Source organism: Mastigoproctus giganteus, chromosome 4 (genome assembly GCF_048544385.1).
Source record: "Mastigoproctus giganteus isolate SK-2022 chromosome 4, ASM4854438v1, whole genome shotgun sequence".
In the NCBI taxonomy this organism is placed as follows: Eukaryota; Metazoa; Arthropoda; class Arachnida; order Uropygi; family Thelyphonidae; genus Mastigoproctus; species Mastigoproctus giganteus.
The window spans coordinates 132,407,985-132,435,847 of record NC_143578.1 but is presented as its reverse complement, the minus strand read 5'-3'; the positions used below and the strand labels follow the sequence as shown (position 1 = coordinate 132,435,847).

General features: G+C 37.8%; 1 long non-coding RNA gene across 2 annotated transcripts in view; it reads left to right on the top strand.

The window, feature by feature from the left end:
* LOC150087070 (uncharacterized) overlaps positions 1-27,863 on the top strand; it is a 442,591-nt gene that overhangs the window by 287,786 nt on the left and 126,942 nt on the right. The window contains exon 3 of one of the 2 annotated variants that reach the window (XR_016546868.1): positions 16,998-17,092. The exons of the other annotated variant lie outside the window; for it this stretch is intronic. This is a non-coding gene — a long non-coding RNA (uncharacterized LOC150087070). Of the gene's footprint in view, positions 1-16,997; positions 17,093-27,863 lie in introns of those variants that run through there. 2 annotated transcript variants of the gene reach the window in all.

Sequence of the window (27,863 nt, the reverse complement as noted above, 5' to 3'; positions counted from 1 at the left end):
ACTTATGTTGCTGTACAAATTTACAGGCAAAAGAAATAGCCGAGAACAGCCACCATATGTTTTAGATTCCTCTTTCGAAATCCGTTTCCCCAACCCTTTCCAAGTGAAAATTCACGAATATTTCATCAAAATAAGTACGTTGTGTTTATCAAATTTAGTAAAATATTCTTAACGATTCTTGAATGTAAATAGATTTGGGTGCCAGTTTGAGGGACTGGGCAGTTTTCATCTATACTTTGTTTTCTTTAATCCTGTTGTGATGAAGGTGATGGAAATGATTACTTCATCTCCAAAATCCACGCGATTTACTGGAATGTTGATACCGTATTTGTTATTATGATAACACACGTATTTTGAATCGAGAACAAATGCTGCGTTGTCCAAACTTCTCACTTTAAAAACAGCACCAATGATAAAATGCTTGCTGAAACTCAGACTTTGCTTGGATTCCAGATTCTTAACAGATGCTATCCGGCGGTGTATATACTGAAGCGTAACCCATGATGGACCTTCCTTGATATTTTCACAAACAGAACAGTTCTGTCATGCAAAATTATAGCTATAAATTCCAGATAGTGATCCAATAAGGCATTTCTTTCATCTAGATATACTTTGAGCACGCAAACTTAAAGCGTTTTTCGTTTTTCCCTTGTATTTTATATCTGTAAACACGTCGTGATCCATCCAAAAACTCCATTTCTTTGTTTCCGGTGTTATCTGAAAATAGACAATCTTAACGGTGTTATTTATTTTGTGGTCCTTGCATTATTTAGTTTTTTTTTAAGAGTTACACTGATAAGAAGCAATTTAATCAAATATTTTGTGAATGCAGTTTATATCCGTTTGTACTGATATAATATAAATTCATATAATCAGAAATCATCGCTCATTTTCTTGGCATAACTCTGAATTTCCCATGTGTCAGGTTTGGCATTGCAACCTTCCATTGTATTATACACTGTGTAGGACCATGGTCTTCGATTTTCTTCTTAAGCAGACCAGAAATAAAAATGAGAGTGGAACGTCGATTAATACTGTTGAGGATCTGATATTTTAATCATAGAACCAAATGTTTAAAAGTAGAGCCAGCTACAGGCAGAAATTGCGTATAACAGCTATCAGCTGCCAACAGTTTGGAGACAGCTGCTTAAAATGTACGAAAGATACTTTCACCAGCAAACCTTATTCATTGCTTATTCAGAAGTATTTCAACACCAGTAATTTCGAAGAAAATGAACGTTTTGTTTTAAAGAAATTAATAAACTGTATTCACCTTTGACTTAAATGGCGATTGATTCCTTATGCAAGACTTTCGACCACTTCATGAGGTCATCACATCCGTTCGAACTAGAGGTCCTATGGAACGACTCATCGGATCTCTCATTAGGCCTCTTTTCATTATAGCAGAGTCCACAATTGATGGGAATACACGGCTCCGATCAACTTTTGGCGTTCCTAAGTAATCTGGGGCTGACTTCCTCCCCTCCCCAAATTAACTGCACACAAATTTGCTTTTATGGAGCGCAGCATTGTCTTTTTGGAACACCAATGGGTACAGCAGTTCCATAAAGACGTTAGAGTATGACTTACATTTAGGATTTTCAGGTCTGAGACTGAAAATCATGGATCTATTCCTGCGGCCTCACTGCATGAAGTTTCCTCCTCCAAATTTCAACGTTGGGAGGATGGATGATAGGTAGAGATCTCTGGACTTTCTCCAAATCCAAGTCTTCTCGGGTAGTGCAATAAACAGTGCATTGTTTTCTTGCGCAGTGTTGGCGTCTCAGTGCACGAGTTTTACGATGAATCCCGTCTTCGGCTGAAGTTTAGAAATGCTTCTTATTACGATTGGATGAATTTTTATGACTACTTTTTCACACCGGGACCGAGTTTGTTCGATCTCGGTCTCTTACTGGATAGTTTTTATTCATGAAACTGGCAAACCAACCGACCATCAGTGCATAGATATTTACATGAACGACCTGAACACCTAAGTACGATTCTAGCTCCTAGGACTTTTTTTTTTCCGGGTCCGTAATTGATGGGAAATGCAAGAATTCAAACGTTTGGCGTTGGTCGGTGATGCGGGGATAGTGAGCTGAACTCTCCCTTAAAAACCAAGCCTCTGTAACTCAAGAGCAGTACAAGCACTTAAGAATAGTTCTGTGGCTGTTTGAAACCTCGATGTCAGATTTTTAGTGCATCTTTGGGAAATTATGTAACTGTCCTTTTTCAGAGCTCTCCAATTAATTCCTTTCCGTCACTTGCTTGACCTACAGTCTTGTCGTGGTTTAACTATTGTGTCACTCTTGATAGGCAAAGAAAACCAACGATTTAGTGTGGCAAACTACTGAGAGGGCAACTTTTCTTCTAAAAGTAAACTGCTCGTGCGGTTAACTCTTCTTAGAAGAGTGTTCGAATACTTTTGAAAGGAAGTGTTATTACTCGAAGCTTGTTTTTGTCATATTTTGCCCTTTGTAAAACGACAGCAAAATCTCAACCTCGTGTGAATTAGAAAATATCTGACTGCTTTATAATTAAATATTAATAATTATTATGCTGCTAATAATGTGTACATTTTCTCTTGAATTTTCGATTAATTCGCGAAATGATCAATTTCGCTAATTAGCGAGACTGCTTGCTTCCCTTTCTGCAAACAAATACTTCAGAACAACCTTCTTGAAATGGCACTCATCCATGGTAAATTTCAAGTTCTGTGTTCGCTGTGAACAATAAATACTGCTGTTCTAGAACCGTATAATTGACATCAAAAATTAAACCTAAAAGCCTAGTATTTATACTCCAAACACGTTGAGAGGAAACATTTCTCTATTATCATGAATCTGCCCATTCCTTACTACAAACGTTAACAATGTTTGGTGTTTACTTTTATCATTTTAGTGAAGCGCAATATACTGTAAAGTGAATTATCTCGATGTGTTTGTTGATTTGTTTGGACTTCTCAGTAATTTCTCATAATAAAGCTGTTCATTTTTGAAGATTGAATGCAAAACGAGTTCAATTCGTTACAACGTGAATTTGGAAAGCAGAAATTAAGAGTCTTGATTAAAATATAAATAAGAGAAATTTTATTTGTTCCCTGTAATTTTATTTATTTAAGAAGTGATTTGCTTAGCTTTCTCTTTGCTATTCTAGTTTTTCTTACGTTGTTGTTTAAAATAAGTGGTCAACTTTCAACTTCAGATCGACTGCTAAATATTTTTACATACGCATCACTTACAAGGTATGTTAATCAGATAGGAGACTCTTGGAGTGTTCTCTAGTAATTGCATTAATTATTATTTTCGAGGCAGAAGAAAAAGTGCTAATTCCCTTTTCTGCGGTGTATATCCGAGAGTTTTCAAGTAACGCCAACTTCTAAACGTATTGTACTTCCAATATTTATTGAACTATGTGAAATTTATAAGTAATGCGCGTGTTCAGAAGACATCCCAGAACTGCATATTTTTCGAATAGAAAGAGAGAGCGAGGTCCCAAATGTTCATGTATATTATTGGACCCTACAAGAAAAGTGACATAAGTCAAAAACGGCCATTTTTCAGCTTTAAGAATTTCAATTTATATCTACCAGCTACGTACGAAAAGTGAATTGATTTTATGATTGGTTATTTAGTACAAAGGGAAGATAATAACGATATTGTTTATGCATGTTACTGCTAACCCTGTTGGTAATATTTCTATCCCTATTTTGACTTGTCACTTTATAATAATTTAATATGAATTAAGTTGTAAAATACCATAACATTTAGAAAGATAGAACCTAAAATACATCATGAAAATACCTTTTTTATAAATGTAGAAAAACCATGCCTGGTATAAAATATACTAAATTTAATTTTGAGATTATCAGAAATACAATAATTACAAAGTACAAACAGAATTGTAAAAAATAAAATCAGAGTAAGATTTTGGAATCTTTATTTCAGGTCAGTATAGCATGATTTAACTCAAAGGCTAAGGCACTAGTCAATACCTATTGTATTCATCAGTCTCTTCAAATGGTTGCTCTGCTGTTCATTTTTGTCTGTACAGAATGTCGGTGTACTCACGTGGTATACTGGTAATTCCAAAAGTGTAACTAACTTTTATGTTTTTAACTATTAAAAGAAAACAATGCTGCTACGTATGGTCATTCATTTCACTTTTACATTTCAATCCAAATGGGATAAAGATTCCTGTAGTGAAGTTAACAAGGGCTTATGGAGATGGATGATAGCGGAGACCCCGTCTTTGATGTGTTGTCCAGAGCCCCTCTTCCTTGGATCTTACGGCGTTTTTCCCTATTGGGGACTTGTGGAGCCCTATGAAACTGCCGCAGTGTTGCTAGGAAAAAAAAATTCTGGTAGCTTACCATCGAAAGCATAAGGCGGTTTTCTGTATCATTGGTGAGCCGAAGCTTAGCAGCAGAGCGATCGATATTTTGATCATGGTAGTGCCTAGAGATATTTCACGATTGAACAGTACATGGTGATAAACGCATAAATTTTTTTCAAGAGGGATATGATTATATGACAGTATTTATGTACGTTTATGAAATAGCTGTAGGTATCATTAGCATTCTGAAGATTGCTTTTTTCCTAGAAAACATGGAAAAGTTTTGTTCATTTATGATCTATTTATTTCATACTGATGATTTTTAGATATTATAGCAGTTCTCCAACAAAATCTTTTGTTCTTGATTTCATAAGCCATTTCCAAATACCGTTCATAGTGTTTCTACACGGATCCATTTTTGCTAATTTGCGGGATGAAAGTATATGATAAAAATCTTCTGAAGCCCCTATACCTGTTTCTGAGGCCAATTAACTCTGGAGAAGGTGGTGAAGAGCGCTAAGCATAAGGTCCTGAGAGGAATTGGATGCCCACTGATGAGCGAGACAAGTTCCTGCGGACAGAAATTATCAATTTCACTTTGTCAAACAAAAAACCAAAGTGGAACACAATTATCAGTGTTCCACTTTTGTTTTTTTTGCCTTGCATATTTAACTGAAATTCTGATTCAGTAATTATTAATAAACATATTTAAAATATGATATAAAGACAACCTCAGCAGGAGTAAGACAAAGCCCCCCCCCCATCTTTTTTAGCATATTATTATTGTTTCCGGGGGCGAGTATTTATGGTTCATTTTGTAACTACAGGTTTCAGATTGAATGAATAAATAAGCAAACTTTTTTTTTTTTTTACTACGACTGATTTATCACTAAACTGTTAAAAATTTTTAAGGGTATAATTTAAGGTTAGAAGAGACAAAACCGTATCCAGATCAATAAGCTGCTTCAGGAGAGAAACCGAAGTATAGTTTAAAAAAATCCATGCTGGAAGTCTTCGCAAATATGAAATATTCAACAGCGATAATTTGATGAAAGCAGTGGTTTATAAATCATCAATACTGAACTTCTACAGCACCACGGGAGACAAACTGGTTTGCATTGTTTTGCTCCTGCATGCACCATCTGTACTCTTCGGGCTACGGGATTACGGAAGACAGCTGTATACCATGGTTTGAGAAATATTTCGGTTGCTGTCATAATACACTCCCTCCATTTTACTCGCAAGTTGTTGATTTAAAGGTTTGTTGGTTTATCCATCCTGATAAAATTAGTTAATTTTTGTCCCATTTCGTGGACTTTCTTCTCCTTGGAGGAACAAGGAAATACACCAACAGATCCTGTCAATTCTACAAATCGCTTATTATCGTTGCCCAGATAGGTGGTCTCTCGCAGAGATAATAGGATTTTTCCACCAGGAAACTGCGATTTATATATGTAATTTAAAGACATAACACAGTCGCATTACGGGCTAAGTTGCTGTTTTGTAATCCGAAACAACCGAACTAACTTAAATTTACTGAAAGATTTGGACGTTATTATTCCTTGACTGCAGTAAATCAAATATCTGTTAGCTTCAGTGGATTGCATTACGGGACATAAGGGCATTTATTGAAAAATGTGGGCACATTATTGATACTGACATAGGATAATTTCTGAATATGTGCGTGCTTGTGTGAAATTATGGTCTTAGGCCGACTTATATGCAACTTCAATATTTACTTTAGTGGTGAGAGTAGTTAATTTAAGGCATTTTACTTCTTCTCTTATACACCTGACAAAAATTAACATTTTATATTGTGCAAATTCTAACACGAGAGATTGGATATAAGCTTTGGCCTTACACGAATTTTACCTTACGTTGTCCATTTTTTTTCTCTCAACCATCACGAGGAAGGTTGTTAGACAAAACAACACGAAATGTCGCTCCACTCCATTGTTCCAGAGATAATCATAGACTGTTCGATAAACTTCTAAGATTTGGTCGCAGTTTATGTATCCCATCCTACTGAAATTGCTTTAGCATTGCTGCTTCCTTTCTTAGAACTGGTAATTAATTGCTTTTAGTTTTCTGCAGTAGACTTTTCTTAATATCAATAACAGCTGCTTAAATTAAATAACACACGATAATTAGGGCGCACTTTATATAACCTAAATATCAAATACAGGTAAGTTATTATCAGCAGATGATTATATTTGATAGAATTAAACGTAGCACTTTTGGTACATCTTTGTACGTGGCGATGAAAAACTATTTTCAAATTATCATCGATTATGTTAGCTGAAAAATGAGGTTATCGAGAATTTTGAAGAAGCACTAATATCATAGATAGCATTTGAACGAATTTCATTACATTTCTCATTACTACATGTCATCTATTCGAGATATTTACATTTTTGAATTTCTTCTGAGTATTCATTATTACGCGATACCTTGAATTAAACAGCCTCTGTGCGGTACTTGGAGTCAATTATGATTCTTGTGGAAATGATATTAAATCCAGTGTAATTCTTAATACACACATAATGGCATGTACAACTTATCCTTCACAGTTGTCGCCCAGGTGTTTCACACAAAATGGGGAAAAAAAAATTAAAAAACATTCCCCTCAAGGTACATGAGTTGTGCAGAATCAAAGTTATATGCTGTACAAACATATGATACAAACTTATTATATATGCTAATGATAACAAGCATTCAAGTCTATTTTTATGGAGTACTGTCGATTATATAAATCCCTTAGACGATGTTATATAGACTAAATGAACATTAACTATCTGGAGAAATGCATATACCAGCATCAGCGACTTTTTAACAGCTTTCAGTTAGAAACACTGTTAACCTTCTATTACTGCCCAATTTATGCAAACAAACTTCCACCCGGAAGTAGGTATAAAAGCATCCTTCAGATCATAGATATTAAGTATTTCTTCTATAGTGATTTAACAATATTGGTGATGGTGGTAACGTGATCAAAGGTTATTCGTCGATATCGCTTGTTACAGGAAAATAATACTGCCATTTGGGAAGGCAAAAAATGCCTAATGAGGGTGGTTTTTTTTTTTTTTTTGGAAGTAGCGCGACAAATTGGAAGAAGCCTTCAGAAAAGATCAAGAGTTCTTCATTGACAGATGTTCTGGAAGTTTGGAGCTGTGATGATTTTCATTTTCTGAAGTTGAATTTGGTAGACTTTTTTCTTTGAATAGGCAATAGTGCGGTGCATTATTATGTTAAAATATAATTGACAACAACAATTTTCAACACAACCGGACAACAGCAGTTTTCGTACCTTTTAATCTTCAGAAGAATAGATTGCTATTATTATCCATTAGACATTGGACACTTTATCAAAAATGTATTGGAACACTACCAATTGTCACGATTGATTATTATTTTTCAAATTTCCTTTCGATGTATATGGCCAACAAGACTTACAATATAAAATCTTTGTAAATCAGATAAAATTCTTTTTTTATATGATGATTACCGCTTCCATCCCACTGGAGATTTGCGTGTTTTAGATTTTCTGCTAAGGCCATTGAATCTTTCATGGCAGTATACTGGTTTTAGACCGTTCAGCATGCAAATAGGTCCTTAAATACACTCGTACAGATATTAATAAACTGGCGCAATGTGGACTAAGATGCCGGTGCGCCATAAAACAACAAAAAACTGCAAAAGTAACTAAGACCATAAGGCGTAAATGGATGCACGTGTTCTGCGATCGGTTTGGCTTTTTTTTTTTTTTTTTGGGTAAAGAAGCAGAGTTTCTGGCATAAACCCATCACCTGAGACCGACAAACTCCACGGCGAATAAGAAGGGGGAAAAAAATCGGTTTTTTTTTGTTTGTATTATTAGCTTCATTTGCCCTTTCAAATATTTTGGGTTAATATCTGTTTCGCAATCTTTGTGATCATTCTTGCAGCCCTGAAAACAAGATATGATAGATGTTCTTAAACCCCTTCCCCCACACCTTTTTTTTTCTTCATTCACAAAACAGAAACAGCCAGCATGGATAACCCACTTAAAATGTATATAAAGTTCTGCCGTTCTTAGAAGTTATGCCTGAAACAGATTTAAATAAAATTAAAATATATGTGAATAAATGAGACCTTCACATAAACAAAAGCGCTTATAATGAAAGAGCAATCTGAAGGAACCGTCAAGGGTGTTGCATGTGGGAAATGAATGAAAGCCTATTAATTATTTTAACTGAAGCGAAAATGCCACACGCGAAATGTTGCAGTTTCCCAAGTTATTCTTCTTACATTCTCTTTATCCATTGTACTGTTTGGCTGATTTAAAAAGATTGACCTCGCTTTTCTTTGTTTTTACTTTTAATAGAAAAGATAGTCAAATTTGGTACCATTTATATTTATTACTGTGTTTTATGACAAATGTAATACTACTAAGTCTTTGAAAACGTACAATTACCTTACTTTATTTAATTTTTCTGTATCATTTATCTCAAAAGATCAGAAAAATAGGATATTCAACAGACATAGGACTTTCTTCCTTTACCCAGTAGCGGAATAGGGTAATGACCAAACCTAACCATGGTATTGCGTATTGAATGAACTTGAACTCTATAACTGAAGTATTTGTAGTTAGTAAAATCTTAAACTTCCAACCTCTAGGTAAAGGTGCTAAATAATTGAAATTTAAAGTCCAAAATGGTTTTGCGAATGGTACCACCTCGGACAGCAATGTTCAAGTCACTTAGAAGAATTTTATATTCGTTTTCTGGATTTGCTCTAGCTGAAACAGCAATTATAGCATCTTAGAAATTTAGTTTTTTTTTCGTTTTTCCAATTTATAATATTTTTATAGTTTCATAAGATGCATCCCATTTTAGTTTTCTTTTCACATTACTAACATATTTTAACGCCTCTGCTCCAGATACATAACTAATTTCGATCAAACAGCGTCATAAAAATGAAACAATACCTTTCCGAACAGGTGCTTCCTGATGCTTTCCCACAAGAATCAGACCTTCCACCTAATTCGAAACTACTGCATAACATTGCAAGCATTTCTAAGATCACCGTGAGAAATTGGAGTGTGCTGTTCATTTGGCATTTGAGGGTTACTTACTCCAACTATTGAACCTTTTCCTTTAGTTTTTTCCTTAGTTTTAAAGTAAGATATCTCAATTAGTGGTACTAAGCCATACTTCGAGTGTTTGGGTTTTCATCCTGCAAAATAGTGATTATTTAGAGCTACATGCCTGTTGCTAGTCAGTAGGGTATATAACTTCCATTCCTGGGAGGTTATATACCCTATAATTCGCTCCCTAATTAACTGTTAGTAACCGGTGCTCTAGGCCAACTAGGTCGTTGTTAGTCCAATCTGTGATCCCGATGAATTATGTTAGCACTGGGACTGTTTAGGTGTTTATGGTAACTCCGTTCCCTCCGTTCGGCTTTGCTTTGGGCAGGCTTCTAAGTCTCTGAAGGTGTTTTTCGGCCTTGGTGTTATGCTCTAACTGGTGAGTCTGCATCATTCCCAGGTATTTTTAGGCCTTCTCCCCTGTCATAGTTTCGATCCCTTTACCAGTCTTCAGCTGATTGTTTCGGCCGACTAATTTCCCTTGATGTAATCCATCGGGCTTGCATTTGTCTAGACCAAGCCCCTGTAACTGCTTCTCGGTTGTTGTTCTCCATTAGCTGGGAGAGAGTTGTATAGGTTTTTCCTTCCTTTTTTGAGGATATATCCATACTTGCTGTTGCTGAGCATGGTGGACAGCAGGTTCAGTGATAATTTGATAATTTATTTATCCCTATTTTGTGTTACAATTGTTGGGAGATAACAGCAAGAAGGGAGGGAGAACACATAAGCCAGAGGCTTTTTAGGGGGTGTTCCCTTTTGAAAAAGATAACAATAAAAACAGATACATCATGAATCGGACATGTTTCTACATTCCATTACAGAGACTACGTAAACCAACCACACATGTCGCGTGGTTAACAACAGTACTTATAATTACATTGTGAGTACTTTTACAATAACAAGTATGAAATAATTGCGTAGAGTGTTACAAGCTTTTTGACAGCTATTCCTTCAACCTGTTTACACAATTTCCAAACTGGTATGCATTGTGGAAAGTTCAGGAGTTGAGTGGAAGGTGATTTAGATCAGACATCCCTGGTGATGTGTTCAGTCAGGAGCTTCTTGAACTTGTTTAGTGAAATGGCATTTTTGATGTTTTCAGGAAGATTATTCCAGGTTTTTGCGCCTCTGTATTTTATAATTTTCTGGCCTATGGCTTTTCTGAAAAGCGGAACCTTCAGGTTCGCTTCATTTCTTAAATTATATCTTATTCCTTCTTCTTCTATTGTTATAAAAAAGGATCTGAAGAGAGGAGGAAAGTTCGGTGTTTTCAAAGCATTGTAGACAAAGACCGCCTCAGCTTTTTGTATCTGTTGGTAGATGCTTAAGAGTCTCGCTTCCTTATATCTCGAAGTCACCGATGCATTCCAGGGAAGGCCCAAAATTGAACGAACACATCGATTGACAATTGAATTGATTCTCGTAAGGTTATATTGACTGGTCGTACCCCATGAGATGATTCCATATGTGAAGTGAGGCTGTATTAAGGAAAGGAATACTAGTCTGAGAAGGGAAGGAGGTACCCAGGCAGAGGCTCGGGCGAGTATTCCTGCTAGTGACGAAGTTTTCTTTCGTAAGGTGATCATTTGTTTATCCCAACTCAGCTTGTCATCTAGCCAGATTCCTAGAAACTTGGTATCATTCACCCTTTCCAGTTGTTTCCTTTGTATGTTATTTCGAAATCAATATTTAATGGTTTATTTTTCGTCCTAAACACCATATATTTGGATTTTTCTGGGTTTAGTATCAGCTGATTCTTTTGAAGCCAACTATGCATTTCAGAGAGCAGGGCAGAGATCTTGCATTGAAGTTGGTTAGGGTCTTTATCAGTGATTAGAATGGAAATGTCATTGGCATACGCTATTAGGTGGGAAGATGAGAGAGAAATTCATTAATGTAAAGAACAAATAGGATAGGTCCGAGAAGTGAGCCTTGAGGTACTCCCCTGAAGAAATAAGAAATGTCTGAAAAAAGACTCGTTTGTTTTAACGACAAATGGCCTATCAAGGAGAAGGTTAATTTTTCCTCTCAAGCCAAGATTGTTGAGCTTGTTGAGTAGGATATTATTTATGCAGTCAAAAGCTTTTGATAGGTCTAGAAACAGTGCTATTGCATAGTGACCCTTTTCAAGACAGTCCGTGATCCTGGAGCAGAAGTCAATTGCCAGGTCAGTGGATCTTTTTGAACGATAAGCCTACTGTTGTTGATGGATAAGCTGATTGACTTCCAGGAAGCCCATGAGTCTGCCGTGAAGAATTTTTTCGAATAATTTTGCAAAAACTGACAGTAGAGCTATTGGACGAAAATTGTTGATAGAGTTACAATTTTTCCCCTTAGGAACAGGAACAATGACTGCTTTTTTGAATTGAGACGGGAATTTACCAGATTGAACGGAAAGATTGTAAATATACTTCAGTGATTAGAATTGAGTTAAGGACCTTTTTCAGCAGAGCAGGAGATATTTCATCAAAGCCAGGGGCTCCCTTTTCTTTTTATTTATGTCCTGCCTTCTAAAATCTCTTGATCTGAGAGCGGAGCGAGGAAAAAAGAGCTCCTCATTGAGTGCTTGACAGATTCTCTCTTTGCATTATCTCTAGAGTCAACTTCGTCTTTAAAAAGGTTATTCACGCTTGAGATAAAGTGATTACGGAATGCTACGGCTTTTTCCTGGTCATCCGAAATGAGTACCTCGTTCTCAACTACATCTCCAAAGTAGCTCTGTGATTTCGTTTTTCTTCCAGGTAGTAGCTTGTCCAAGACTGTCCACCTTTCCTTGCTTGTAATGACGCCTTTAAGTTGGGAACTATAATATTTCCTTTTCTCCGACCTAATACTGTCGGTGACTTTGTTTCTACGTTGTGTATTTGTTTTTATCCGCCTCCTTTCCTGTTTCTCTAGCAATTCTTGCAAGTTTGTCCCTTTTCTTTAGCATGTTACAAATTTTGTTTGACATAAATGGGCATAATTTCCATCTTGGCCTAGTGGTCTTTTTATTCCCTGGGATCCTGATGTATGACGCGCGTTTTTCGTAACTATTTAGGATATGCTCAAAGAAGAAGTTCGTCGCAATTTCAGGATCATCTGTGGCAGCCACTCCATCCCACGAAGACTGCTGGAGATCATAACAGAGCTGATTGAGAGAGAGTGGAGTCGCAGATCTGTAAGTGTGCATGATCTCTTCCACAATTTCTTCATTTTCAATTACCATTAAGATGGGACGATGATCAGAAATGGTTGCATCCAGTACTGCATAGTTTAGTGAGCATTCCCCAATTGCGAAGTCAAGAAGGGAATTGTGGGACTCTCCCATTCTAGTCGGGATAATTCCGTCAGTCAGAAGAGAAAAACCATTGGAAGAAATGACATCTAGGAGGTCTTGCACTTGAGAGGAAGAGCTTTGAAGTATGTTAATATTAAAGTCTCCCATCAGCAGAAGACTAAGGGATTTGCTTGTGAAGTGAGATAGAATATTGTCAAGAGTTACAAGAAAACTGTTGACTGAAGCTGAGGGAGGTCGGTATAGACACCCAATCACCAGAGAAGCAATGCGGATAAAAGTGATTTCACAAGCTTGATCAGGCAGATTTGTGATAGGAAAGGCAGAGCATCGCAGATGATTGTGAACTAAATAGCAACTCCACCCCCTTTAGAATCACATCTGCAACTGTGAAAGAGAGCATAGTCTTGAAATCGGACTGAAACTTCAGGGGAGAACCAGGTCTCAGTAAAAACCATCAGGTCTGGATGGAGACATCCATGATGTCAGTTGAGCGAGGATTTCATCATTATGTTTTACAAGACTGCGTGCGTTCATATAGAATACAGTAATTGCATCTTTTGATGCTGTAGTAAGGCATAAGTTATTTGGTTTAATTGTTGGCAAGGGACATGGCAGAAAGGTATTTTCACAAGAGTTAGTCATTCAAATTCTGGTAGGATGAAGAGATAGATGAATCATTTATAGAAGTTCTTCCCAGTTGGGATTCCAGAATATCTAAAAAATGCTCGATATGTCATTCCCGTTGACTAGTTTCGATTGCTAAGTCACTGGCTGAGTGCTAGACAGAACCACAGTGGGCTCAGGGAATCTCCCTGAAAGATTTCTTTCCTGATGGGGATCGGTCTGGTTGCGATGTTCTTAACCGTGATGGTGGTATTCTGTTTCGCCATGGGTGCTTCTGGGAAGTTTGTGAATGTCGGATTGACTTTGTAGATCTTTAGCGTCTCTGTTAGCCAGCTATGAGGCATGGAGCCTTGCGGTAATCGATGTAGGCAGTGTATAGGTTGCGGCGCTTCTTATAGGCTTGCTCTATAACTGTGACATAAATGGTCAGTTTCTTCTTGTATCCTTTGCTCATCCGCTTGCATCCTTTGTGCTGACAGCCATGACGTTCTGGCTCTCCAGGTGGTCTGATATCTTCTTGGTTATGCAGCTGGTCACGATTTTGTACATCTTTGGGAGACAGGTGATCGGCCTGTATTTCACTGGGGTTTCTTGTATCTTGGTCTTTGGCCTTCAGATATGTGATTCTTTGAGAAAAAAACTCTGAGATTGTCTCTGGATGACTTATCATTCAGGTGAACTGCTCTGCTAGGTGCTCGTGTGTTCAAGTGAACTTCTTGTACCAGTAATTGTGGAAGTCATGTATTCCTGGGATTTGCCAGTTTTGGGACTTCCTAATCGACTGTTGTACTTCTTCTTCCCGAATCTCCCATTCTGTCATCTCTTGTATGTCCTTGGTTTTCTTTCGTTCTAGTTCTGTCCAGGATGGTTCGGCTGTTATGTCTTACTTCACTTCTCCATATGTTGTCCCAGAACTCCTCGATCGTCTTACGCTCAGGTGATCCGTTGCCGTCTTTCCGATACTGTTGTTTGGTACTCATGTAGAAGGCTCTTCGGTTTTCATCGAAGCTTTGGTTGTTTATTTTATTTTGGAAGCTCTATTTGTATCCGCGTAGTCTCTTGCTGAGTGCGAGGAAGTTCTGCTTCAGTATGCTTAAGTATTCTTCTATTCTCTGATTTTTGGTCTCGTGTTTGCTGTGGATTTGGTTAACAGGAGTAAGAAGTTGATACTGGATCATTCCTATTTTGACCCTTAATTCTCCTATCTTCTGCTGAAACCTTCTTTCCCAAGCGGTTCCTTGTTTTTTTTTTTTGTTTCTTCTGCTGCTGTTGGTGTCTTTGTTTCTCTTCCATTGATAATAGTAGCTGCCACAGCAGCACAGTATACGGCTGTGTGGATGACCTCCAGAGTTGCACCGTTGCTTGAGATAATGTGGTATTTTTTTTCCGATTGAGGTGGTCTGTGACTTCCCACAAGATTCTATTTGGGCCCTTTGTTTTAGCACGGCGTGGGTCTTTATCGGGTCCATTCCTTCTAATTCTGTCAGGGCCTTCTTCCACTTATCTCTCATTCTGGATCTTATGACCTCATCTGCTCCTTCAGCCGATGAGGTCATAAGATCCAGAATGAGCTGTTCTGGTTTGTATTTTTACTTGATTTTTCCTTCCTCCTCTGGTTCCATGTTGTCCATGTTCTTTGTAGTTGGTCGTGCACTTACTGCTTGATTATTATTTTTTTTCAAGATTGTAGGAGCTATCGGGTTCTTTACGATGGTCCTTTTCTGGTCCGCTATTCGCTCTTCGATGACCTGAACATCCTGGAATCGTTCCAACCACTTGGTGTTTAGTCTCGTCCAGTACATTGTCAATTATTATTATCATCATCAAAATGACGGAGTCGGTTACCTTGACCCTAAGTCGCAAAACTGAAAAAGAATTTCGCTAAACTGTTGTTTGTTTTCTGTAGATACTGGTAAAAGATTTCATGAATTAATACATTCAAGAAATGTAGAGAAATTAATTAAGTTCACATTCCCTCCTTTACTTGTACGGCGAGTAAAATAATGCAGTTTTCGTCAATTCATTTGTATTGTTTCTATGAGTTTGGCACTTTTTTTTATGACTGTGTTGTTTATATGGGCGGGTGGTCCTAATTCCCCTTCCCTCAACAGCAATGCTTACACCACAATACTGGCACTTTCAAGAAACTCAGGATGGCAATGTCTACTGCTCCGCGAGGGCATTTATTAGTCCCTTGCAGAGATTTCGGAACTAGTTGGAAGAAAGCGCTGCATCTCCGGAAAAAGAAAGAAAGCATTCTCAATACGACTATGACGAGATATAGTGCTGACCATATTTTACGAATAATGGTGTTCACATCTGGTTACTTCACAGGGATGTAACCAGCAGTGAAAGGGTTCAGGATGAGATCATACTTCTGGTTGTCGATCAGTTGAAGATACTTGAAACAGTCACGTTTCAGTGTGCTTAAGAAAAATCACGAATAGGTCAGGGACCTGAAGGAAAAAAAAAAAAAAAAAAAAAAACACCTTGATATTCGATCAGAATTAGCCCAAATTATCCCTCCCCACTAGCTCAATGGCTAAGGCATGTGTTCGATTCCCGTGTGGTTAGAAAATATTTTATGGTCTTTTTATGACATTCTGGCCAATTTAATTGTCATCGCAACATAAAGAATTGCATGGGTCTTGCACTCACAGAAAACGTGGGGGGAAGGGGGATTCATGCTTCAAATAGTGTATATACGATATAAAACTAATGACTACTGTGTTGTCTCAGTTTGAAGGGGTTATTCATTTAGAGAATGAATTGTGCTAATCGGAAAAAGCAGCTATGGAGAGGTGGGAAATGCTAGGAAACATAAGCCGCGGAATACAAACTGTTGGGGTAGGGAACATGTTCCCCATATGTCCTTGTTTAAAAGAAAACAAGGACATATGGGGGACAAACGAAAAAGTGAATGAATCATTAATATGGAATATTTGTCAGGTTGGTTTTTTTTTCTGTAATTAATACATTTCTGAAGGGCGAACTACATTTATACTACCTTTGCTTTAAGCTGATTTTTGGACCAACTTCACTGAAGCATAATTATGTCTTGACTTGGCTCTCACATTTTGGCTTATACAGTGAGACATCTAGTAACCTCCACCTTCCCCGAAAAGAAAAAAAAAACACTCAACTGCGGCAATATTAAACCCATTTTAACTGAAATTAACATCAAGAGTGAATTAGCATTTAGATTGCATAGGTTGCAGTTGTTTAACAATGTGTTAGACTTGGGTAAACACAAGAGTGATCAATTATTGTTTGAATTGGAGAAGAGAAGTCTTTATTAAACCACATATAATGTTCTTCCATCTTTTCTTCATGTTATGCGATTCAGGCAGTATAATAAAGCGCTCATATTCCTCGTCAAACATTGTTTATAATTTAGGGATTTTTCAGTTCAGAGTCTTATTAAAATTCTTAACTTGTGTGATGTTTCCTGTAGAACTACTCGTACCTGGAAGAATTGCGCTAATAATAAAAATTTATATTTTGCCTTCTAATGATATCAAAACAAGTAGTGATACTTGATGTTATTGTTATTATTAAGAATGTATATATTTATAAAAGTTTATACACGTTGCTTTACGTCGAGATGGATTGATAGTGGTAATTTTTCAGATTGCGTGAAATATCACAAGAAGAACTTCGCAGTCCCAAAATAAATTCCGCCGTGATATTTATAATTTATGCAGATCTATACATTGCAGATAAATGACAAGGTATGGTTTTACTTCTTTAACTAATCTATGTATTATTTAAAATGTGATTTTCATTAAAAATTGGCACGGTTTCTGAAGGCGGTTTTTTTTTTAAAAAAAATTTGTTATAATTTTAATAACTTTTCCTTTTTGTTCACCTGTAAAGAATGGCATTTATCTTAGTACTGCATAAGTCTTCTTCAATACGAGTAAGTTTTAATCTACGAGTAGGATGCCAATTTTCAGCTTTAAATAATTTCTCAAGTTAGAGTTGGTCGTTTTCGATGTGCTCATTAACTGGGCTAGTATTGTGTGGAGGGGCTGAAAGAAGCGTTTACTGCTTCACCCTTTTGAATACTTCCGACTTGATTTACTTCTGCCTGACATTGTTGATCATGAATAGTCCTCAAGAAGCACTTTGAACGTTGTAAGCCATCATGGATGATCTGTGCTGTGAGAAATTCAATCACCTCAATTCTCGCAAGTCGGGTAACGGTGTCAAAATATTTCTATTCAGCTTCAATAATCGGTTGAATTATAAAATTTAAGGAACAGTTCGTGTGACGTTATCAGTAATAGCAAAAGCCGCAATATTCCTGCAGAATATTAAAAACAGTTAAGTTCCAAAAGCAAATAACAGAAAAAGGACAGTTAACTGTCCAGGAGAAGTCAACAAGTTCTGAGTGATTTGTAGCGATGGGAGAGCGATAAAGAAAGGAAATATTTAGAGCCAAAAGAGAATGAAGAGTGGATATTCTAGATTAGGAAGTCCATCTAGGAAAATTTTTATATGGATTCAAGTATATAAACAAATCTATAAAACAGATGAGACCATAGAATGAGGCGATTGAGATTATTCGGAGTCCAGAAAGCCAATTCGAGATTCCTTTAGAATATTAAGGCTTGGTTAATACTTTTTCCCACTTAAGATTCTGTAAAGATCAAGATTATGGCGACGCATATTTACAAAAGCTATTAGGAAGTTTTGAGGTATAATTTATTTCTCAGGTAAGCATATTCCATTAGTTTCAAAGAAAGCATTTCAAGCATTCTCAATATGACTATGACGAGATATAGTGCTGACCATATTTTACGAATAATGGTGTTCACATCTGGTTACTTCACAGGGATGTAACCAGCAGTGAAAGGGTTCAGGATGAGATCATACTTCTGGTTGTCGATCAGTTGAAGATACTTGAAGCAGTCACGTTTCAGTGTGCTTAAGAAAAATCACGAATAGGTCATGAACCTCTATTAATAATTCATTAAAATTGAATTAAGTTTTTTTTGTGGAGTGTATTCATATCATCAAATATGATGATCGAGCGAACCGTAGCCAAGTGGTCAGGCACGAGGATGCATAAGTACACATGCTGTGAGTATTCTTAGTTCAACCCTGCTTCTGCTGAAACCAGTGATGTTTCTTGTATTCTATCTTTTGAACCTCCAGAAGTATAAACAGAAAACTTATTTATTTAAATTAGCTACATATTGTACTGCCCTTAGCCGTAACGCACTCGCACAGTTGCTATAATCATTGTTCTTTCACACTGTGAGGTTGAGTGCCTTAGTTGGATTCCCATTGGGACCAGAACAACGTTCATGTGATTCTTTAAAACGGTGGCTAAGTTTTACGGGTCTTTGGAATGGGTTCACTGTTTAATCCTCGGGGAATTCGGAATTTTGAAGAAAATAGGCAAACTGATCATAAAACATAAGGTACTGGCGCACTATACATTATTATTATGTTGAGTGTCAGGGTCTTAGTTGTCTCAGTGATGATTTTCCTGTAACTGATTATGCAGTAATAATTACTGATTCGGACGGTACAGGGTTATCCCATTAAAATGAAACTCAGTTTGCAGTACAACGAAATGTATATTTAAAAACGAAATACATAAGTAAAAGTTTTATAGTATGTTCTGGATGTATAACTCTACGATACGACTTTACGAAGAAGAATATGCTCATGAATGGCAAAAATGCAGTTTTTTTTTTTTTTTTTTTTGTTTTTTACTTCAGTTACTGAAGTAATCGCTTGCAAAAGTCTTGAGCTCCTCCACGTATACAAATTCGGAGGTGGCAGATCCGACCACCAAAGAGACCGTAAACCGCACGAAATAAGGCGGCTGTCAAAGAACTCCGTCAATTCATTGATGTGCATGCGGTCGCTTCGCCTTGCTGGAGCCAGCAGTATCGTTCATCCATGTTAAGCATAGAGATGAACTGCTGAATAATGTTCTGGTATACCTCGGTGGTCATTGTCTCGTTAAAGAAAATGGGTTATATAATCCTGCGCGAGAGATGGTTCGCTACCCGCCAATCCTATGTGAATGTAAGGGCCTTCCTAATATTGCCGGAGGATTTTCTCTGCACCATATTTGATTATTCTTACTGTTGATGTAACTGTCCAAATGAAATCAAGGTTCAGTTGAGAAAAACAGGTTATCCAGAACATGTATCCTAGCTGAATGAAACCAGTTACAGCATACTACCCACACTCTTCAACCAGTGCATAGCCTGAACTCGATATGCACGAGTCTTCAATGTTTTTTTCGTGGTTAGATTGCACTCTATTATGACAACCGACATTGTTGCCAGAACTTCCGCTGAAATTTTTCAGATCTCAAAAGCCCTTCTTCAACTTATCTTTTATTTTATTTCAAAGCCTTCGATTTGCTGTTATGTTTTTCTTCACACCACCTGTTTTGCGAAAACACTGTAATGTGCAATGAATATGAATGGATGTCTTACCTGAATGCTTCTTGGCATTGCAAAAATAAACCTATATTATTCTCGGGAAAACCGCGTTGTACCACATTAATTAAGCGCTTCTCCTCAAATACTGTTACTGTCACCGTGAAACTGAATTCTACCAAAAAATGTGTCTTCATATGCGCTCAGTTCACGTGTTGTCTTTGTTATAGTTACCTCGGTACATACAATTGTCCAAGTGCGTTGCCCTTTGAAAATAATTTGGTTAAAAGAAGTCCTTTTCACTTGAATTATGGTTAAATTTAATTAGTTTGTTTCTTTCACTTATAGTCTCTCTCTCGTATGAAAAAGTTTAATTGTTCAGTTATGTATTTAGTTTAAATATCACGAAAGAAAGTATAGATCGGAATACAAAGTGGTCCTTTGCGTGCATAACTCAATAGCTGTTCGGATTTTCTTACATACATACACACACACACAGGAAAGTGAATTGTAAAAAAAAAAAAAAAAAAAAAGTTTCCCACGAACAATATACAAGATAAAGGCTTCTAACATTCTAACTTTATTCCACAACATGGTTAAGCCATTTAAACCTGTCAGTGGAATGACTGAAGTGGCCATCTGTCCTTATTTAGGCAGCAGCGTCCACTTTTACAAGAAGAGCAGTCATGTATTATAGTTGGTAATAGAAACGACCTGTACGAAATAATGTGGACTACAATTTATCACTGAAAGATATGATCCTGTTTCGCCTTGATTCCGGCAGTTTTAATACCAAACACGTCTAGGGATATTTAAATTCAAAAAGAATTCAGAAAATCGTCTACGCAGCTTTCCGTTACTTGTTGGAGGTACGAGAGAGAGAGAGAGAGAAGAGAAAAAAAACTGATAATCATTGATCACTGACCAACAAGAACATACTCTTCGCGCAGTTATTGAAATAAAAAAAATTCTAATAACAGCACCTTCAATGACAGTATAGAAGATAAAGTCTGGGTAAGTGGTAATAGATGACAACGTTCAGAAAAAATTATACTTTGCATTTCTCTCTCCATATTGGATATAACACTTTATTTAATATTAGGTCAAGATCTGGAAGACCCCAGTATACATCTTCTCGTGCTTACAATATATATGCAATTACTCTGTCGTCTTGCTTACTCTTCCTAGCGACAGACCTCCCAACTGAAAGAATTGATGGCGTATTTATGGCAGGATGTAATCACAGGGGACTGATGTGAAAATGGCGAAAATGTTAGAAGGGTTCCCCAAATCAAAGAAGAGCATTAGGAAAGGCGCCAGTTAGGCGTGCTAGTGAAAATATCCCAGCTTAACACTTACTGAGGGAGAGAGAGAGCGAAAGAGTGATTTAATAATTGCGAATACTTAAAATAATTAAACCTATTAAACGGCTAAAATAATTAAGTGACCGACATGGAGGAGAGCCATGCAACTTAATTAAATTTAAGACTGGTATGGCTGACTATAAATTCCGGCTGCTCTTCGTCTGCAAGTTTGATAAAAACTTACTAGGTTAATTGTAATGGAATCATTTTATTCACGCTTGGAGTGAATATCTGGTACATTCTAAACGGAAGTGTTATATTTAATACGTGCCTGAAATCTCATATTTCTTTCCGTTGATTTCTCTGCCCTTCATCTATTGCTATCCAGTTTCCTTCTGTGTACATTGTCTTTCCTTCCCGTTTGGCTTCTTTGTCTACATTTTTAATATTAAATTTGAAATCAAAAGGAATCAATAGTCCTGGAAACTGATTTGGTCTTTGCATTAAAATTTAGTAGATTATATCAACCGAGTATTTATGATGAATGGAGATCGCATTCCACTAAAATGGGGTTACCCCATTAATTTTTGAATGCCTGGTCCTTTTGTAGGATAGAGGCGAATAAAAAAAATAATTTTGGAAAATGGAAGCCACATAAAACAAAAAAATATTTCAATAGTTTGTTTTCTGACGTAGACGAAACTTTATGTATATTTCTGATCATATTCCTTCTAATAAATTAGATTGCGCTTAAAGTAGATATTGTATATCTGTTAACTCTCATTAAATTAGTTTTGGAAAATTGCCTTCAAAACCTACCAGAATTTCAGTCATATCTAGTGCATTTTGGGAGTGGGAGGAGTCTTAACTGTTTTTGACTCTAAATAAATTTAATTCTGCAAATCCCTCAGCACGTTTGTATGCCACAAATATTCGGAACTCTTTCTTCATTCGTCTGTGGTTGTCACAATATGAAACGAAATTGAAATGGTTTGAAGTATTAAAAGAATCGCTAAAAAATAAACTGAAAATATTTCCTGTATTCTCTCGGAACCATCTGAATTATTATGCTGAAATAAATTTGTAACAATACACGGAGGACTATATGCTGTACTTGTATATTGGTTAATCGGATTGTAGGATTCATAAATGTCACTGACTGTGCAAATTACCTTAACCTAAAGAATACTTTTTCCCGAATGGACTATAGGTAGTATACCATCTGGTGAAAATAATATGGATTATTTTCCACGATAAATTGTTTTACAAACATCATATTCGTTTCTTCATACGAGACACAACTTCATCTCAAGTACTGTTTCAAGATGCTTAACCAATAAAAGGTTCTGCAAAGTGTTCTAGATTGAATATTCGCACCAAAAACAGTGTAGCTGTTCTAAATTTGTAAGGTCGACAGTTTCGTAAATATCATTTTGATTTACTGAGCTTGTCGATATTTCATTTCTGTATGCGCTAGTTCAGTTAGACTGAGGAGTTCTCGGCTTACACTGTGTGGGATTCATCTTGACATAAAGGTTTAGCTACCTCTAAAACGCATTCGTCACATTGTTCAGAGATTACAAATGATTCTTTGTTTGCTTAGAATGTAACGTGTTCGACACCTCTACTCTAGATGAAAATGAATATTTCAATGTTTTTTCGATGTTTAACTCTCCCAGAGGGAATTGCAGTACAGTATATTAAACAAACGTTGCCGTTTTCTTTAAGTGTTGTTTCTTGTTTGGTTTTTAATTTTGTTGGTATGTGTTCTAAATAAAACTGCAGTGGAGTTTCGCATCGAGAGATTGTGATAGTGATAATACTATTTCTCTTCGACGTTTTCAAGTACATACTCCAACGCAAGCATAATGCCTTTTATACTCTAATGAGTCACGGGTTAACACTGAATGAAACAACGTTCAATAAAAGAGCGCTCGAGTATATGACAGTTCTTTAATTACAGCTTAATATGACACATTAACATATAAGATTAGAGTAAAATACGATGTTTTCGAAGAGTTTCTTGTGCAACATTTGCGTTCCTTTATTCTGTTTCAGATTCCTCAATTCTACAATTTTCCGAATTAAAACGTTTTATGTTGTCCAACATTTCCTCACTAAACTTATCTTATTGCTTTTCATTCCACATCTCAGTTTTCTCCCCTCCCACTTAGAGGCTGTTGAAAAGAGTTTCATTATATCCCGAAATTGCTGCTCCAGCTGCGACCCCGAGTGTTAAGCGATATTTGTCACCACAGTGCCTTTTCATTGTGAGTATCCAGTAGTTGTGAGATTCTCCTGAGTTTCCTAAGTCCGTTAATCTTGAATATTAGAATCAAATAAGGCTAATCATATATTACAGGTAGAAAGGAACGTTACTTTTCTTTGATTCTTAATTTTTTGTTTAAACTAATCCTCTTTTCTTCGCTTGGGTTCCCTAGTGATGGGTTCGTTTGAGTTCACTCGCTTGTCTCTAGGTGGCAGGGTTGGTAACATGGAAGAAGATCTCCATGGTCCAAGAAGAGCATAACATGAATAACTCGCACATTAACTTTTGTACATTTGAAATATTCCTTCCTCTGCATCTAAAAAATGGGATTTTCTCTTTCCCTTCTTGGCATTACTTTTCTTCCAAACAGCTGTTCACTCTGTATAAATAAGGCCATCTTCGTCCGGGTACTGACCTACGCAGCGGGTGTATGGTATAAAAAGGCAACTACAGTAGTGAATAGACGCAAGCTGGAAACAATTCACCGCTCAATTCTGTTAACGATCACTAGAGCATGTTGTACAGTCAGCACCCACGCGCTCCAGGTCCTTGCAGGTACTCTTTCCCCGGACCTGGAAATTGTCCGCTGTGGGCTGCTTTTTCAACTGTCAAAAATGAGAACAATCACCTGCATTGGCTTCACTACAGACCCAACAAGAACCTGGAAAAGGTACGACTTATGACATTCCTGAAACAATCCTGGCAGGACAGATGGTCAGCCTCGACAAAAGGCACAGTTACCAAAAAATTCATCCTGAGATTAATCTGGTATATCCGCATCCAGGTTTTCACCTGGACTACACACTACATATCTCCTGACTGGAAATGTCTCTTTCAGGAAAAACTCTGACTTTGGAATCTCGGAAACACCGCAATGCTCCTGCGGGCAAGAGAAATTGTGGGAGCACCTCATACACGTCTGTGAAATATATGAAGACCTGCGATGCCAGCTGGTCACAAGGATCCACTCCCTACTCCGAAACCAGGAACACCTAATAATACAGGAAGAAGAATGCTACAGGGCATTCACTCAATTTTCTCAGGACCTCTTTTCACGACAAGGATCCCTGCCACCTCCATAACAACTACTGGTCTCCCGACTCTGGACGACGCCCCAACACTAAATGGCGACGGAATTGCAAAGCTGTGTGACAACAGTACCCTACAAAGACAATATCAGGAACAGATAACCATGGCGCAGCAAGCCCAAGGATTCCAAACTCAAAGCTCCTGGAATACTCTGTCCCATGACTCACGAACAGAACTGGACAAGACAACTGCATTCCACCTGATTGCCAGTCCCTGGACCCCCGTACTAGACTCTCACTAACTGCAAACTCAACCACTGAACATCGACATGCAAACTGGAACCGTCAATGGACTCCAACAAACTTAACAGGACTCTCAAAGGAGTGGGCCCCCTGTCTTCGACATGACACTGAACTGAAACCACGAAATAGGAATACTGAAGTCCCCTTATTTCAACAAACCAATAAATAGAGACATCAGATCGGACTTTCGCTGGATTGGACTGCCTGATATGACCCACTGGATTGGACTATCTTCCAGCTCATCAGGTTGAACTAGAAGAATTGACTACCTGATATGACTTCCTCTTGCAGCTATGCTGCCAAGGCCCCCCACTGGCGATCTAATACCATGATCCCTTGCATGGTACTTTCTTTCCACCACCTGGGGGGAGGAACAGACTGTCTTCTCCCCTACCCCCACTGATCTTCCCAGGGGTCATCTTCCCTATTGACCTCCTACTCTGACTTTCACCCCCCAGTCTTCAGTCTCCTCCCCTACTCTGTCTAAATCAACAGCCAATGTCCCACACAACCAAAATTTAAAGCATCCAAATTAATGCGCAAACTCTCTCGACCTCGCAACCCTAACAGCATCTCATCCATCTTATTTTTTTTATTACAACTAGGTCCTAGCCACTGAAATATCAGGAAATTAGGTGGCAGAGCCTGCCAGAGTAAATATCTAAATACTGGGGTACCTGGTCTACCTCCACGAGGCATAGTGTGGACAACGTTGGGCCCCAGAAGGGGTCTAGCGGCTAAATGGCCAGAAGAACAACGGTACACAACATTACACATCTCAAGGTCCATACACTTTTAAATCTCTGGCCTTTACTGTGAACTGTTAAACCCACAAGAAAGCAACGCGAAGATGGGGGAAACCCCTTGTGCCGTTAGACACGAACACTATACAATACACTCGCCCCAGATAACTCGGAAAAAAGATAAATGTTCAGAATAAGAACAGCCGAACGCAAGAAATGGAGTAAAACTGAAAATATCTTGATTGTTCAATCCAGTTGGTGAACTTTTCTTTTCCTTTAGATTTCCAAAAGAATTAGAAAGCAAGCTGGCTCTCCCCTTAGAAAGCTCTCCCAAGTCTAAAAAAGACCCAGGTCCTCAATAAGGTTATCCATTAAGATTTCGAATGTTGGATGTCTGAAGAGGAAATCTTAAAAGAAATTACAAGAATAGGAAGCAATTCAAGTTAAAAGAATCTCCACCAGAAAACATAACATTCTCGCCCCTATACGCAATCGTAGTCTGATCTTCAAAACACCGAATCCATCTTCCATTAAGGCTGGTTGTCTGGTATGCTATATTAGACATACAGGGGGTGGACAAAATAATGGAAACACTTGTGATAAGAGTTACAAGTATGCAGTAATATGATTTTAAGCAACCCTTTGCTTTTAAAACAGCTTGTATTATACGTGAAATGATTCAAATAAATCTTAAACTGTCTTAAGAGGATTGGACCATTTTTTCTTAGAGGAACGTTTCAAGCTCCTTGAACGATGAAGGTAATGGAAATCTGCTTCTCTCTCCTCTCCAAATATGTCCACAGTGGTTCAATACGGTTTAAGTCTCTTGCTTGTGCAGGCTGTGGGAGATGCGTAGCCTCAGTTTCATGCTCCTCAAATCAAGGTTAGGCACATCTGGCTGAATGTATTGGAGCATTATTATCTTGAAACATGACATCGCTTGTGAGAAACAAATGTTTGTACCATGGGATTGAACCTGATCACTCAAAATATCAGGGTAATCTGTGGCAGTAATTTGCTCATTCAGGGTGATGATAGAACCCATAGCCGAAACTATTCTTGATCTTCCTCTATGTTTGATTGTTGGCACAAAACAGTCAGGATGATTCAATTCCTTTGGCATTTGCTAAACGCAAATTCTCCTTGATGTTGGAAAAAGTGTGAATGATGATTCGTCTGAAAATATGTCTAATCAAGTTTCCAGTTTTTGTGCTCCTTACACTATTCCATTTCCATCCTCTTTCTTACCTTACCATCAGTAACAAGTGGCTTAGCAAAAGCGGCTCTGCCATAAATTTCAACTTTATGAAGTTCTCTCCCCGAACTGGATTGCTGAGAACATTAAGTTCTATAGTTGTTTTTGAGGCAGTATTGTTTCAGTTAATTTCGATTTTATGCCACAATTTGTCCTCAGATTTTGTTTTTCCATACTTGATGAATGCGGCCCCGAGTGCCAAGCAATATTTTGTGCGATAGATAGTGCTCTTTCCCAGCGAATTAGTTATTTATTATTTAGTGTCTTTATTCTTCCTGTTTTTCGTAAGTGATTCTTTACTGAAAAGCTTTGGAATGCGAATCGAGAAAGGAAATACACCTTTCTTTTCTTGTATATACAGTGTGTTTCAAAAATATCGGTACAAACGTTTAGGGGAAATAGGTAACATCTAAAGGAATGTGAATCGCATAGGAACCCATAACCGGAAACGTCACGGGAAAGTAGTAGCAGAGGCACAAGAAGCAGAAATGACACAAGACAGTAATTAATGGCAAACATTTATTTGACATAATATTAACAATGGAGTACGAGATGGATGCATTTCATGATGTTACAACAGATGCTCGAAGGTTCCACCATGAGACGCGATGCATGCATGACACCGACGCAGCATGGATTGGCAGACACGGTCGAACACACCTGAAGTTTCTTTGACAGTAGCAGCAGCGCAGACGAGTCTCGCCACGAGATCCATTTCCGCCTCCACAGGCGATTCATACACGATAGATTTAAGAGCCCCCCCCCCCACAGAAAGAAATCAAGTCTCGATAAATCAGGTGAGCGTGGGGACCAGGCAACGGGTCCACCACGGCTAATCCATCGACGCCTGTTCAAATGGCCACGAACACACCTTCCACATAATGGGCAGGCGCCCCGTCATGTTGAAACCAAATGTTGCGTCTCACATTTGCTGGAACATCGTCAAATAACCCTGGTAGAACTTGTTCAAGAAAGATCCGATATTTAGCGGAGTTCATGCGGGATGGTGACAGGTATGGGCCGACTGAGCAGTCACCGACCATACCTGCCCACACATTTATTGCAAAGCGATGTTGTGCCGCATGGGGGGCACATACCGTGTGGGTCCCTGCTAATTCATGCACTAAGTGCATGTCTGCCAGCTTACAGTTCGTATATCGATGCATGCTCTTCGTGCGGCGACTACT